Source organism: Mesoplodon densirostris, chromosome 14 (genome assembly GCF_025265405.1).
Source record: "Mesoplodon densirostris isolate mMesDen1 chromosome 14, mMesDen1 primary haplotype, whole genome shotgun sequence".
NCBI lineage: Eukaryota > Metazoa > Chordata > Mammalia > Artiodactyla > Ziphiidae > Mesoplodon > Mesoplodon densirostris.
This window is the reverse complement of record NC_082674.1, coordinates 32,328,684-32,343,640: the sequence shown is the minus strand read 5'-3', so window position 1 is coordinate 32,343,640 and position 14,957 is coordinate 32,328,684.

Here is a 14,957-nt window from a genome sequence, read left to right as displayed (position 1 = left end):
AAACAAAATCACATACACACACAGAAAAAGGAAGAAGGGAGAGAGAAAGAAAACCCTCCTTGATGACCTAGTCCTGACACAAACGGCATAAACAAGACAGTATTTTTAATAAGATTAATTTAGTAGAAAAACATATAGCACATCAGAAAAGGAAAAGCCAAGACTTAGATGGACCAAGGCCAAAGAGGAGGTATCCAGCAGTTCTTCCAAAGTTCAATTTCTTTAGCTATCCAAAGCTACGTTTAGTAAGAATGACATAATACCAATTTTGACTCACCTACTAAAAGGATCGTTCATGTAAAAATAGCTGTCAATTATTTAAGTATATTTTCTGCATGCCAATCAATATTAAAAATGAATCCTTCTCTTGTGGGTTCTACCACTCCAATTAAAACATTGCTCAATGAAAACCATGGACCACAGACTCTCACAAAGGCTTGATTCAATTATCTTATAATGGCTAAATGACAGAAATATTGTTCAAATTATGAAGCCCAACAGTCCTACCGGTTCCTACCCAACAGGAACATTGTGCTAAATTCTGGGGACCATATTTTAGAAGGACATTGGTTAACTCACCAGAATTGTCCAGAGTAGGGCGACCAAGTTGGTAAACAATCTGAATATAAAGCCAAGGAACGATTCAGATTCCTTACCAATCTGGTTGTCCCATTCTGAACTATTACATAATGTGTAAAATATATATTTTGCTTTCCCCGCAATACACGAGAAATGAAAAGCAGAGTGACTTTCACCAAGAGTTGAAGAACCATCCGAAAGAAAAAGCATTCGTCTGTACTACTCTGGATGTCAGACCATAAGCAGTAGATAGAAGATATAGTGGAGTAAATTTGGAGGAATATAAGAAAATTCAGACAACCAAATATAATCATTTGACAATAGAGCAGACCTCCTCAGCGTATAGTGACCTTTCCAACACCAGAAGTTTCCACCAGAAGCCAAACCACCAGCTGTCAAGGAGGCTATGAGGGTGATTCTTCAATTTGGTGGGAAATCTAGGATTTAATACAACCCTTACATCTCCATCCTAGAATTCTCTCCTCTCCTGAGAATAATTTTGATTGTTTACCAGGAACTGAAACCTACTCAAACCAGCTTAAACAAAGGGCAAGTTTTACTAGAAGGCCCTAGGGGTGTCTCATAGAATCCAAAAGGCAAGAAGAGTAGTTGGGCCATAGAAGAGACTAGAAACAGGGACAGAAGATGATCAGGATCCAAGAAGCAATCTGTTTCTCAGTCTCTCCCTCCCCACCCTCCTCTCCTCTTCTTCTTCCCTCCCCCGATTTATATATGTATATAAATAGGTATGTATACCTGTGTGTGTGAATATATATATCTCAACATTCAGATGGCAGTAATACTTCCCATATATATGTGAAAGTCTCATTTGGATCCTCAGAACAACTATAAAGGTCGCCAGAGTGTATTATCTTCATTTAATTTTGAATCAGCTTTATAATCTATGAAATGAAGTCTACCAGTCTTAATTAATGGCCTTAATTAATGGCCTAACTGGGCCTACATCCAGAAAATCCAGAGTCTTTTCAACTGCTTCTGCCACACAATATGCTGCCTCCCTTGATCAACTTTATTTTTTAATAAGTTGGTAGACTCAAGGAAGAATTACTTCACAGCCCAGTAACAATCTACTTCCTCTTACACATCGTTCTACAACATGCTGCTTTCAATTATTACATTAAATTGAACTTGGCTTTGAAAATATTCAAAGAATATTATAGACAAGCACGGATATACAACTGCAGTTCTTTCTACTTGGGTTTCTCCAACCACCCCCCAATATACATCTCTTCACCATCTCCCCCACTAGGATATAAGCTCCATGAGGGAAGTGCCTAGAATAGCACCTGATGCAGTGTAGCTGCATGATATATATTTGTTGAATGAATAAATAAACCCATCTCTCTGTTAGAGTCTATGGCCCTCCAGGAATTCTGGATCTCTTTCCAATAAAAGGAACAACTTTCCTGCAGCCTTTGCTTAGTTTTGCTTTGGAGAAACTTTATCCAACCCACAAAGCTGAATACAACGTTGAGCAAGAGAAGTAAGTGGAATAATTTTCCAAGAACAAATAGGTCTCCTCTGAAAACTGCCTAACCCAATAGAAAAAAATGAGGGAGAAAAAGGAAGTAACAGACCCACATTAAGAACAGTAGACAAAGACCCATTAATGCTTTGAGACATCAAAAGCGGACAAAGTAGTGATGAGTGGAGCTACTCAGAGAAGAGACTGAGAATGTGGGGCACTAGCTCCCAGAGCAAAAGGAGGACTGCAGTGGGTCAGGTAGGGATAGATCAGCTGCCAGCTGACTACATTGAGAACCTGACTTAGAACTCTTCTTGCAAGTGAAGAAAACCCAAATCCAAGGCAACTACAAAGTCCAGGGTACTGGTTTCAAGGACAGCTTTGAGCAGGGCTCAAGTAATGTGACCAGGACCCAATTTCTCTCCTTCCAACTCTCTGCCTTTTTCTGCCTTGGTTCTATCTTCAAATAGGCTTTCACCCTGGGGCTGCAAGAGATTGCAGCATTTCTAGCCTACCTCCTTCCAACTTCAAGTTTAGCAAAAGAAAGAGTGAATGTGCTTCAGTGAAGGCACAAACCCATGTCCCAGAATTGAGTCTCATTAACTCTGATTGGCCAGACCTGGGTCAGACTCCATCTCTAATCCAAGCACTTGGGCTAGCAGAATGGCATGTTTTGATTGACTTGTGCCTAGGTCTCACACTCCATTATTAAAATCAATTATGGAGTCAACTTCTCTTGGAACACAAACTAAAAGTGGGGAGAGGGAGGATTCCCCTGATGGACTATCAGGGTATATTTTTCCTAAGATAAAGTAGATGCTAGAGGCAAAAAACAACTAGTGTTTACTCCATTTTCCAACTAAGCTCAAGTGTGTCTTTAACCTAGTTGGCCAAGGATATGCTTTGATTCTGCATTTTCAGAATCTCTCCAAACATCAGAGGTGACAAATTTGGGAGGTAGACAAACGTGAATTAACATCTGGCTCCAACTTATATTCGCTATGTGATCTATAGCAAGTTACTTAACCTCACTGATCAATTTCTTATGTATAAGATAGGGATAATTTTTCCTCATAGAATTATTAGAAGGACCTAAATTGTGTAGGTAAATTTCTTGGCTCAATGATGACTGACTAGTGAATCCCAAAATGGATAGCTACAATGATGAAGATAATCATGACTGTATTTAGAGTTGCACTACTGCCAGAAGGACTTAGTTATTAACCTATTTCTCTATTTTGCTATGTTCAGCATACTCAAGGAGACATCGTTCACCTGAAGAAGGTGCTGTGGCCATCCTAACCCATGTGTTCTACCTTTCTTTGATCTACCACCTCAGTTCTATGGGGCTAAGATTTCATTAGCCTTAATTTTTGACATCTTAATATATGTTAAAGCAAAAAGAATAATTTCTGTCTCCCACAAAATAAAAGATTCACTAGTTCTACCTTTAAAAACTTCATTATTGTAAAAAGAAAAATACCAAATCCCTTTGGAAAGCTGAGCAAACACTGAAAAGCACATTTTGCCTCTGTGTCACACTCTCTGCATCTGTAATTTTGGCATACTCCACAAAAATCCCTTTTCTTGGGCAATAGAAACAGTTTATCACCCCCTGTTGCTAGGGCTTAATGAAGCTGGTTCATCGACAGAAACAAGCAAATTCTCTCAATGTCTCTCAGCAGCTTCCCCAAGTTGAGGGAAATGGAGCTTCCATCTTGAATATAGAAAACCTTCATTTCTGTTTTTCTTTGAACATGCCGCCTAAACTTCAGGCTCTCAATGACACTGGGAAGGACTTACTTGGACCATTAGATGGAAGGCAATATTTCTCTGTACATTTTAATGGTCTGTATTTCTAATGCTTTCTCTATGTCCTTTCCTTGCCTTTCACTATGACTAGCAAATCCTCAGCAGGCCTCCTGGCACTATCCGTAATTCAGCTTGTCCCCATCCAATTTGATTCTACTTTAGAATAAATAATAGCTCATTATGGTCACTCTTGTCACACGGTGAACACCTCTGACATCAGAGGAGAAACTCAGTTGCATCATTTGGGTCATAATCTGAAGTATTCTTAGTACATACTTTTTTAGGTATTAAATTTTTGTACAAGAATTTACCACCTTTTTCCATGGGACATTTTTTAAAGTCTGGTTTTCTAACATCTTCTACAAGGAGGTAGATTGGTCACCAGTAGGTCACTCAAATAACATTAATTACAGCCCTCAGATTTACTTCGGGAAATGTTAGAGGGCAAGAAGAACTTTGTAGAGTACGTACACTCAAAAGAATACTTCATATTGTATGATTCCTTGACAGCATTCAAGATAGATTTTCTTCATCATTGTTCTCAGCAGGTATGAGCATCCCACAGGCGAAAGTTTCAAAACAAAACACCAATGAGACTAATGGCAGCTCATCATGTGTTGTCATGAGGTGGCTAAACCCAGCACACATTCTTTGCTAGTAAAAGAATCCTTGCATGAAAGAATATACAATGGAGAAAAGACAGCCTCTTCAATAAGTGGTGCTGGGAAAACTGGACAGCTCTATGTAAAAGAATGAAATTAGAACACTCCCTAACACCATACACAAAAATAAACTCAAAATGGATTAAAGACCTAAATGTAAGGCCAGACATTATCAAACTCTTAGAGGAAAACATAGGCAGAACACTCTATGACATAAATCACAGCAAGATCCTTTTTGACCCACCTCCTAGAGAAATGGAAATAAAAATAAACAGATGGGACCTAATGAAACTTAAAAGCTTTTGCACAGCAAAGGAAATGATAAACAAGATGAAAGACAACCCTGAGAATGGGAGAAAATGTTTGCAAACAAAGCAACTGACAAAGGATTAATCTCCAAAAATATACAGGCAGCTTGTTCAGCTCAATATCAAAAAAACAAACAATCCAATCCAAAAGTGGGCAGAAGATGTAAATAGACATTTCTCCAAAGAAGATATACAGATTGCCAACAAACACATGAAAGGATGCTCAACATCACTAATCATTAGAGAAATGCAAATCAAAACTATAATGAGGTATCACCTCACACTGGTCAGAATGGCCATCATCAAAAAATCTACAAACAATGAATGCTGGAGAGGGTGTGCAGAAAAGGGAAGCCTCCTGCACTGTTGCTGGGAATGTAAATTGATACCGCCACTATGGAGAACAGTATGGAGGTTCCTTAAAAAATGAAAAATAGAACTACCATATGACCCAGCAATCCCACTACTGGGCATATACCCTGAGAAAACCATAATTCAAAAAGAGTCATGTTCCACAATGTTCACTGCAGCTCTATTTACAATAGCCAGGACATGGAAGCAACCTAAGTGTCCATCAACAGATGAATGGATAAAGAAGATGTGGCACATATGTACAATGGAATATTACTCAGCCATAAAAAGAAACGAAACTGAGTTGTTTGTAGTGAGGTGGATGGACCTAGAGTCTGTCATACAGAGTGAAGTCAGAAAGAGAAAAATAAATACTGTATGCTAACACATATATATGGAATCTAACAAAAAAATGGTTCTGAAGAACCTAGGGGTAGGACAGGAATAAAGACACAGACATAGAGAATGGACTTGAGGACACAGGGAGGGGCAAGGGTAAGCTGGGACGAAGTGAGAGAGTGGCATGGACATATATACACTATTAAATATAAAACAGATAGCTAGTGGGAAGCAGCCACATAGCACAGGGAGATCAGCTCAGTGCTTTGTGTCCACCTAGAGGGGTGGGATAGGGAGGGTGGGAGGGAGATGCAAGAGGGAGGAAATATGGGGATATATGTACACATATAGCGGATTCACTTTGTTATACAGCAGAAACTAACACACCATTGTAAAGCAATTATACTTCAATAAAGATGTTAAAAAATAAAATAATTTAAAAAAAAGAATCCTTGCCTGAGATATTCACTTTATTAAACCTGTCTGTACAACAGCTGTAAAAACATAGGTTTTTGATATTTTCTTCTCTTTAACGTAAATAAAACTTCTAGAAGCAGAACTTCCAGGCTACACTCTCCTGGATTAATGAAGCCAGAACAGAGCATTTTCTTCCTTGATCATGAAAATGAAAGTGTTCAAGTTAAATCTTACTAACCAGGCGATCTGATAACACTAACACCCCCGCTCTTCAACAACAGCTTGTTTCCCTGGAAGACACCTGCTTTTAAGATATTAAGAAACGTTCTGTTTTAAAAATCAAATCCTATTTATGAACGCTACTTTTATTTCTCCCACTCAAATTTTACCTTTCTATTTTCAAAAGACAAAGATACATTTTGACTTCTTGGGATTTTATATCATCTTCCTTTCCGCCTTACAGTCACTATTCTTTCATAGAACTTCTTAGGATTACAATGCTTGCTGGAATTTGAAGGAAACCTAAGTCCTGGGATATTAAACAAGGCTTCAGTCTACGTCAGAGAACATACTCCCAATTCACCTGTTAGAGTTCCAGGTGAGGGGAAAGGATGGTGGTAAAGTCAGTAACTACACAAGACTCCCCCCTCTCTCTCCACACTACGTGCTCGCTTTCTTACCAGCACACCCTTGCTTGCTCCATCCTCAGGGAGCTTACAGAAGAGAAAAGAAGCCCCTTCATTCCTATTGCTCTGGGCTCTGCCAGTCACTCATCTAGTTTTGGCCATTACTTGTCATCCAAAATCAGACACTGGTTCTCCTCCTTCTTGGGCCCAGCCTGGCATCTAGAGCTCTCTTTCTCTGAAAGAGGTTCCAATGACTCCGCTTGCTTCCCTTTCCTCTTTAGTATCACCACTGCGTTCTTTATTCCTTGGGCTTGCCCGCCCAAGCTGGCTGAATGATGCTTAATGTATTGGCTCTCTGCTGCTTAGCAGACACCAGTGATAGCATTTTTCATTTGATGGTCTGATAATGAACCACTAAGGAGAAACCAAAGTAATCAACATGGAGATGTTATTAAGTTACTAACAAGGCAAGTGGCAAACAACTTATACTCCAGCCCACCTGTTTTACCACTAGGGGTGGAACGAAAAATCCACCTCCACCAGGCCTGAAGAGTGAAGCAGAAAAGAACAGAACCTTCTTGGGTAACCAGCCTTTCTGTGGCTCACCAGACCAGATGACTCCCAGTTCTCCAGGCCCCTAAATCCCAAGGACGGGAATCCTCGGAGCATTTTCTCAGAGGGCAAGACTCCACGAAGACCCAGGAGCAAGAAAGGCAGGTGGGGCCAGAAGATGGGGCCCTCTGCTCGGTGAGATCTAGGCCACCTCTATAGGATACATCCTCTGATTAGGCCCATCTTGAAGAGAACTCTGGTGCTTCAAGAAGTGAACTTTGCCAAGATCACACAGCTAGTAAGTGAAGAGCCCAAACCCAATCTGCCCAACTCCGGAAGCTCTACTCTTGATTGCTCTGCTGCACCACTTTCCACAACCCTCGTCTTCCAGGGCAGTTATTTGTTCCCTCTCCACTATTCCAAAGAATTTTTAGCTGCTGTGTAAACAGATGGGTGCAAGTAGAAACAAGGGGCGCTGCTCCCCATGCCCTGCTCACCAGCAGCTTCAGGTCCCAGATGTAAATGTGCATTGTGGGTGAGGCACAAGCATAGCCAGTTCTAACTGCCTGGGGAGCCAGTCTGGGGACAGGATCGGGCACAAGCCTGCACCATGGGATGGCGGACAGGTCAAGGCACACCCTGTCCACTTTCCAGGCAGTGGCACTCAGGGAGAGAGTCCTTACAGCAGAGAGAAATGTTGGAGGAGAGGACATTGGTGCACGGTCACAGCACAGGAGAAGCTGAAGGGAAGCACCAGGGACATGGCAGCAGAGAAAGATTGTCACACAGAGAGGAGAGGAATTTTGGGCAGCTGCCATGAACTGGAAACCATGAAGAAAGGAAGATTGCTAAAGTTTTAGGAAGGCTTCTGTGTGGAAGTCTCCATAAAATACCTAAATATCATACTACCCTTCTAAAGAAGCTTATGATTTCAGACTTCCCTGGTGGCACAGTGGTTAAGAATCCGCCTGCCAATGCAGGGAACATGGGTTCTATCCCTGGTCTGGGAAGATCCCACATGTGGTGAAGCAACTAAGCCCGTGCACCACAACTACTGAGCCTGCGCTCTAGAGCCCGCGTGCCACAACTACTGAAGCCCACAAGCCTAGAGCCCGTGCTCCACAACAAGAGAAGCCACCGCAATGAGAAGCTCGCGCACCGCAATGAAGAGTAGTCCCTGCTCTCCACAACTAGAGAAAGCCCACACGCAGCAACAAAGACCCAATGCAGCCAAAAATAAATACATAAATTTAAAAAAAAAACTTATGATTTTAACAACAAAAAATTTGAAGTCTTCTGAAGTTAAACTGTTATTTCCTTGATGCAATATCAAGGTATACTGGGCCACATGAGACTTAAGGACTTTTAGAAGTTACATAGAAAACAAATTAGCACCTTACCACCATTTCTACTTCTTTGAAAATGACCAGAAGCTTCTCTGATATGATTCATCCTACCCATGAATGCTGCCACTGACCATAACTCCAGTAGACACTGGCTCCTTTTTTTTTTTTTTTTAAGTCAAAAGAAATTTTTTAAAAATACAAAACCCTACAAATTAGGTATTGGAGTTTTTTAAAAAGCACTTCAGGAGAAAAGGAAAATTCTGGCAAAACATAATGAACTCCCTGAAGAGCAGAAAATAAACCATATATGCAATGACTAGATGTGTTACTTCCCAAGTGTTAAAAACAAGGTTTGATTATTAGGGATACCCACCTCCCTGCTGGGTCCTAATAGGTATCTCGATTCCAGGTGAACACTTTAGACCCTAGAGGACTCTGAGAGCACGTACGTGTATTCAGAGATAATAGTTCACTAAATGATGACTAATTATGCCAATTTTTCACCTTAGCCGAAGTCTCGGATTAAGAGTCCATTACATTATATTTGCTCTTTGGAGACTGACTTCGTGATCTACAAGGCAGAGTAATGAAATAGCGATACTCATATCAGGAGATGAAATTAAGGAGGTTATTTTCACCTTAGCAGGGAATAATTCACCTAGTAAACAACCTGGTAAAAAAAAAATGCTAAAATGTCAGAAGTAAGAATCCTGATGTCAAGTTAACTCCCAAGATGCTGAAAAGATGATTAAACTTTGTTAACAAAAACGGGTCTTCTGGACTCTTAACGAAGCCATTCCCTGAAATGGTGGCTGGGTCCAGGAGTACAAGGCTTGAGGAACATTTTCTTCCTTGGACTAGAATACAAGCCACTCCAATGAAACTGGACCCTCAAGTAGACAAGGAAATCCCGTAACTTTTATCCACAAGTAGACAAGGAAATCCCGTAACTTTTATCCAGATCTTTCCTCACTAAGAGCAATGGTAAGTTACATGCTGTCATGAGATATTCAGGATCCTCAAGAACAAAGAGTCCCAGGGCCCTCATTTTTTTTCCCATTCTTTTTAACTGAGGTAAAATTCAAATAAAATTCAGTGAATCACTAACTATTTTTAAATATACAATTCCGTGGCATTTAGATCATTTAAAATGCTGTGCAATCATCACATCTAGTTTCAAGACACTTTCATCACTCTAGAAGGAAACCCTGTACCCATTAAACAGTCACTTCCCATTTCTCCTCCCCCCAGCCTCTGGCAACCAGTAGCTTTCTCTATAGATTTACCTATTCTGGGTATTTTATATAACTTAAATCATATAAATGTGGGATTTGGGGTCCACGGCTTCTACTTAGCATAATGTTTTTGAGATGCATCCATGTTGTAGCATGTATTAGTACTGCATTCTTTTTCACAGCTGAGTAATATTTCATTGTACAGAGAGATCACATTTTGTTTATCCATTCATCAGTTGATGGACATTTGTGTTGTTTCTGCCTTTTGGCTCTCATGAATGCTGCTGCTATGAGCTGGGGCCCTCACTAATATAAATACTTTATTTCTATAATGCATTTTATAATCCTCAGCAATTTGCATATAATACCTCATTTGACTCTCTTATAAGATCCTCCCTATTCATTTCTCAGATTTATTTCTGATACTAAATCTATGTTTCAAAAGATATAATTCCAAGTCACCCACTCTACCATCACTAAATGGTAGAACCCAGGTCCTTTGACTCTTAGTAGAGAGCTGTGTACCCCACACATGAGGACTTCTGGTCCTTAACTCTATATTATTTTCACCTGGGACCAATTTCCCTCGGGCAGGTGAGGCCATGCAAATTCATGCTCCAAACTCCATTCAAAACTGTGGCCAGCTGAAGTTCCTAGAGAGCTGGGATTGCGTTTTCTCTTTAGAGTCTACCATCTGATACGGCATCTCTCTAGCACAGAGCTGGCCCCAAAGCTTTAGAGGCAGCAGAAAGAAAGGGATGGAGAGGAAGAGAGAGAAGGACACACACTAGACAGACCCACAACGTCACAGTCGGGAGAATATTTGTTCCTGTGACTTCCTGAGTTTGTGCCCCTTTTACACACAATGGGGACACGAGGCCACGCGTCAGGGGAGTTTTGGAGAAAGTCCAGACTGTAGGTAAACTCAGTGGTGGAAAGTGCTGTGGTCAGGTCCCCAGTCAGCAAAGTTCCTGCCATAACATCAGGCCTTTTTCTTATCCCCGTTTTGAAACAATCACACTATCTAAAAATAAGCTAATACGAAAACTAAGAACAAGCACAGCAGCAAAAAATACTTCCTAAAGGGCATTTATTCCATCATCCCACTGCCAAGTTTGTATTGCCCAAACCATGGTCTGTGTCCAGGAGAAATTATGGCTCTGGGTACATTGTTCTTCTATCCAGGCCAAGTCCTGGATTTATGATCCGATACACAATGTATGATCCTCCACTCAAAGTACAGAGTTTCTAGGACACTGGACAGGTCCCAGAAGATGGATTCTGATTCTTGAAGCACTCTAGAATCATAAAATCTCAGAAACCTGTCCAATTCATATCCCCAATCTTTTCCCCATAGCAGGATACATAAAGAATTATTTTCCTCCAGTGTGTTGGGTTAACTGACTAGCTGCTCACAGCTGGAGGCAAGGGGTCTGGGCCTGCTAGCTGAGAGGGATGGGAAACTTTTCTCTTTTTAAACAGGAGCAAAAAACCCAATCAACAAAATCAGCAACTGATCTGAGGATATCACCTTATGGTATTAACATAGTGCTTAAAATGTTCTTCCTTTTTTCTTGTTGGACCCTTCACATTAGCGTTATATAATCACAGTGACCGAAGTAGGAAGTAGCAGTCCCATTTTATAGATGGGGAAACTGAAGCTAAGTGTAATTAAGTAATTTATCCAGCTAATAAGATCTACTGCTCTGTTTAGACCGGGTCTAATTAAATCTCTTGTTCATGACAGAATTTGTTCCCAAACTTGGATGTGCATCAGAATCAGGGAGGCTTGTTAAAATACAGATTCCCAGGAGTGGAACCATGGGATCCGTGTTTCTGACATGCCTCCAGGTGCAGCCAGTCTTGGGCCCACATTCAGGAACCACTGCCAAGCTGACATCCCACTACAGCTGTCCGGAGAGCTTAAAGCTGACCAAGTGTTCACCATGGCCCATTAGCTACCCACTGACTTGGCCTGACCAAGCTTTCATCAGGCGTCTGCCCCTCCCCACAGGCCTCTGAACTTTGGCCCCAAGCCTGAGCAAGAACTAAAATGCAGAACATTGAGCCCTTAACAGCTCATCCTGGAAAGAGGCTGACTACAGTGAGAAACACTTCCTGTCTCACCACCCCGTCCTGCTGTCCGTCCGCCCCCTGCTCACTTTCCTGATTTCTCCTCCAAAGCTCCTCCTAGACCTGCTTCCTCCTCCCTAGAAAAGGCTTTTCCTGTTTGGGTTTGAGATGCTTGTAGATCCTGAGATCTGAGCACGCACCCTCTTGCAACAGTTTTTTTGAATAAAGTCGCTCCTTACTGAATCCAGATTTATTTTTACTTGACAAAGCCCCCAGCCACTGACTGAGCCTCAATCTTCACGGAGCTTTCTCCACGGGGGCTGAGGGGTAATTACACAACACCATTTTGGGTTCTTTTGTGTATGCAGCAAACTGGCTGGGGGTTTGACCCCATGACCAGCCTTGGGGTGCCATCCCAGGCTGACGTGTGTTTGTCTGCACTCACTGTGGACCTTTCTGACCTGAGTTTCAGCACTCAATTCCTGGCGTTTGAACATCAGCCCCATAGGGACCCTAAGATGAAACAACTCAAAGAAGGTAAAAGTGTCCGCCATGAAATACTTCTCTCCAGAGATGCACCAGCATGCTTGCAAGCATCCTCCAGAAACGTTTCACAGACTTGTCAAGGCCCCTCCTGTCAAAGTGATCTGGAAAGCTGACTATTTTCCTCCAAGGAGCTGTCTCCCTTGGCTTTTTCTCCACTCTAGGTCAAGACACACACTTTACATAAACTATGACTAAGCAGAATCTAAACAGCATTAGGCTGCCCGCACACCCCTGCATCTCCTGGCTGAACACTTGGCCTTGGCTTTGCAGAACTCTTGCCAGTAAATCGCCCAGGCTCCCAAGATGCAGATTTTATGGGAAGAGGAGAGTGCCAAAGAATGAAGTTAAAAGGTCTTTCTAAATGTAGAATCCCTTTCCACCTGAATTAGAAAGCATTAGGCCGTTTCTAGCCTAATACTTAAAATGATTTCATTTGATAGTTGTTTGTATAAATAATTACACAATTATGCCCCCTTTACACAATTCTATGATGTTGCCAACTTTGTCTTTCAAGCAACAGAAGAAATCGACATAATCCATATTTATTCTTTTCTTAAAGATTATGAGAATCACAAGCAATGCTGCCTATGTAGTGCTACCAACACAGTTCTAAAGCTTCCCAAGAGCTAATGCTTTGTCTTTTCTCCTCCCCTAGAGACTCAAGAGCAAAGGTGATTAACAGGTTAACAAGCAGCAGCATGTGTTGGGAAGAAAAACCCTAGAGGGAAAACACCCAGGTTTCAATCCCAGCTCACCGCCTGTCTAAGGCAAGTTTGGTCTTAGGCAAGCCACTTAACCACTTCGAATCTCCGTTTCTTGATCTGTAAAAGTAGGCACAGGGGCTTCCCTGGTGGCGCAGTGGTTGAGAGTCTGCCTGCCAATGCAAGGGATGCGGGTTCGTGCCCCTGTCCGGGAGGATCCCACATGCCACGGAGTGGCTGGGCCCGTGAGCCATGGCCGCTGAGCCTGCGCGTCCGGAGCCTGTGCTCCGCAACGGGAGAGGCCACAACAGTGAGAGGCCTGCGTAACGCAAAAAAAAAAAAAAAGTAGGCACAAACAGCATACAACCCAGCCTACCTCCTCATTTGGTTGAGAAAATGAAGCAATTTAAAAGCACTTTAAAACAGTAAAGTGTTTTAGAAAAGCAAAGTAATAAACAAAACACAAAGTGCCATCATTAAGGCCTTCAACTCATCCCAGCATAATTGTTATGTACCCTTTATTTTACATCTCCAGAGAAAAGAGAGTAATTCTTATCCTTGTTTTATATCCCAAAGTCTTCATGAATGCCTTTGTCCAAAAAAATGACTGTACAGGTAAACGGTGGTATATAAACAAATATCAAAGTGCATAATATATGCAAATCTTCCTAAGACAAATCTTAGTTAATATATATACTCAACTTAAGTACAACAGCACTCCACTTGTCTAAGGCCTCATTTGAACTCCTACGGGAATTAAGCAATCAATTTACATAACTCAGTAGAACTGGTTGTATACATAAAGGAGCAATTATTGTCTTTCAAATGGACAAAAACCTTGCAATATTTTTCCAACAAATCTTATCATGATGTCTCAAATACGTTCTATTTCTCATGTTGGACCTACCATGGACAATTACTGTATTTCCATCACTTTAGAGAGAAGGAAACAGAAGCACAAAATAAACACATCAGTCAAAAAGAGCTTTTAAGTATGTGTAATGTTTCTCTAGTCCTGGGCCTGAAAAAGAAGTTGAAAGTTAAGTTTCTGCCTTATGTGAACTTACCTTGTGGGGTGAAAGCGTCTCCATGGCCTGGAGTGCTAAGCCAAGATCTTGTGGAAGACTAGAGTTCAGAACTGAGGCTTCAAAAAACACTGTCACCGCAAAAATTCCAAAACAGAGCTAAGACCCAGTGTACCCGGGTCCCTCTTCCACCAAATCACACTCAACTTCAGCGGTGCTCGAAACGTAGCCCTGGGGGTAGCAGAGACAGCAGAGCGTTGTCAGAACTTCACTGTTCTCCAGACCCACCCCAGGCAGCTAAATAAGAAGCTCTGGGGGTGGGGTCCAGCAGGGGTTTAACAAGCCCTCCTGGTGATTCTGATACACAATTAAGCGTGAGTGGCTCTGCTAACTTCGTGGTATACTGGAAAAAGCATGATATCTCTGGTTTTAGGATGCTGTCCCTAATGCCTGAAGTGGTCCTGGGTTCAGTGCAAACTCCCTTCATGTGCCACTTTATATCATTTTTATCCTAAGGAAAAATTTAAGTCATGTTGAAACCGTGGGTAACCCATTAGTCAAAACCATTTCACCTGCCTTTGCTAATCTAGGTCGTTTTTAAGACTTGTGGTTCCTCCAAGCTGCCCATAGCCTAAACAAGATGTTTGCCGGAGTTGTTTTCCAGGAACTTGGAGCCAGCTGCGTCTAGTTCAGCTGAGATGGTTAAGACTGAAGAGGATCACCCACCCCTCCAACTGGGCATGCACATCTGCTCAGTGACCTTTTGATGTCACAAGGCAGAAAACTCCACTCTCAGATCACGCTAAGCGCCTCCATTTTTTAACGTGCAGAGGCCCGGGGCTTAGTTAGGCCTTAGCAGAAGGAAGATTACTGCACCTTTTTCCAATCACCTTTCCCCA